Below are 1671 nucleotides of genomic sequence, written 5' to 3' on the forward strand. Positions count from 1 at the left end.
GAAAAGCAATCATGTTGCTTTTCCCCCGTGAGCAGACATTGACCTTGGATTAAGGATAGGGGGACTAAACTCCCCTAGTTTTTAGCCTCATATGGCTAAAGAGACTAGAGCTGGATTCCAGAGCCAGTCAAGGGGGAGTGATGGGAAGCTAGTAATCCCCCATTTTAGGTGTAACCCCAAAGGAATATATCCAAGAAATAAAGGTGAATCAGAAATAAACCAGAGAGTAGACATCATGAGCAAAGCACACCCTCCAAGTTGAAGAAATTTATGGACAAGAAGTTATCATTGAAATTAAATAGTGGCAGACATGTCCAAGGAATATTGTGGGGATTGGATCCCTTTATTAATCTTGTGATAGATGAATGTGTGGAAATAGCAACTAGTGGGCAACAGAACAATATTGGAATGGTGGTAATACGAGGAAATAGTATCATCATGTTAGAAGCCTTGGAACGAGTATGAACAATGGCTGAGTTCACCAGAGAAATCAACGCTTCCACGTGTCCCCTCTCCACATTTTACTACCAGAAAAATTGGGTTGTGTACATTTTCTTACTGAACTTTTTTGTTAAATAAACTTTTGTAATAGCCAAAAAAAAAAAAAGAAATAAACCAGCCCTGACAAGGGCAGATTCATGTCATCTGAATAGCCAGTAAAATCTTAAGCTATAAAGCTGGGTTAAGGTGATCCTTAATTATTAGCTTCCCTAGCTTCAGTCAGAACTAACAAAAATCCTTTTTGGTGAAATATAACATCACTTTTGTTCTCACCATTTTTCCCACCAACAATTTTGCACTACAGTTAGGAGAACACACTCAAAAGCAAAGTAGGTATACAAAGATGTAAAACAAAATGACTGATAATAAATAGAAATAACAGAAGATAGAGTCAGATCCATGGGGTGTCCAGTTATCAAACTTATCAGATAAAGACTTTAAATAACAATCCCTTCTATATTCAAGAAGATAGTAGGCAAGGTTAGATATTTCACCAGAGAACTAAAAGCCTAAAAAAATAAGAAAAAATAAAATGAAAGTTCTTTAACTGCGAAGCCACATAATAAAAACCCAAATGATAAGTGTAATAGCAAAAGAGTCAATTGGAGTCCCATAAGAAGAAAAGGGTGGAAAAGGTAGAACGAATATTGAGACAAAAAATGGCTGAGAATTTTCTAAAACTGATGAACATCAGTTGATAGATCTAAGAAGCTCCAGAATTTTACAGACTGATATCATCTCTGTAGGTTTCTCTTTTCCATGTACAATAACTCTATCACCTTTCATATATGACACTATATCCAGATTCATCTCCAAACACCAAGGCATCTGCATTCTTCCTCAAATATAGTATCTTCAGTAAAATCTGCTACTTCAGATGCAATTTCACCACTATCAAGTACTAGATGATCAACTCTCCCTGAACTGTAACTATAAACACATATTAAGACCATCTAACTTGCAAGTATTTAGCTTTCATATCCTCATCTCTTCTCTATTCTTCTTCAAGCTTTACCATTTTGTCTATTATACACAGGAACAATGAAAAAATATTCTATCCAGTGCTTTTCTGAAAACAGAATCCTCTAAATTTGCTGAAGATGTCATTTATGTAACCCTGAATGGAAAGGAATCAAGATTAGTTCTCCATGACATGTTCCCAGTGAACCT

At 35.7% G+C, this 1671-nt stretch overlaps 1 pseudogene; it reads left to right on the forward strand.

Moving 5' to 3' along the window:
• The first annotated feature begins 235 nt into the window (after positions 1 to 235).
• Positions 236 to 551, forward strand: LOC113880930 (annotated as a pseudogene).
• The last annotated feature ends 1120 nt before the right edge of the window (positions 552 to 1671 follow it).

Source organism: Bos indicus x Bos taurus, chromosome 2 (genome assembly GCF_003369695.1).
Source record: "Bos indicus x Bos taurus breed Angus x Brahman F1 hybrid chromosome 2, Bos_hybrid_MaternalHap_v2.0, whole genome shotgun sequence".
Taxonomy (NCBI): Eukaryota; Metazoa; Chordata; class Mammalia; order Artiodactyla; family Bovidae; genus Bos; species Bos indicus x Bos taurus.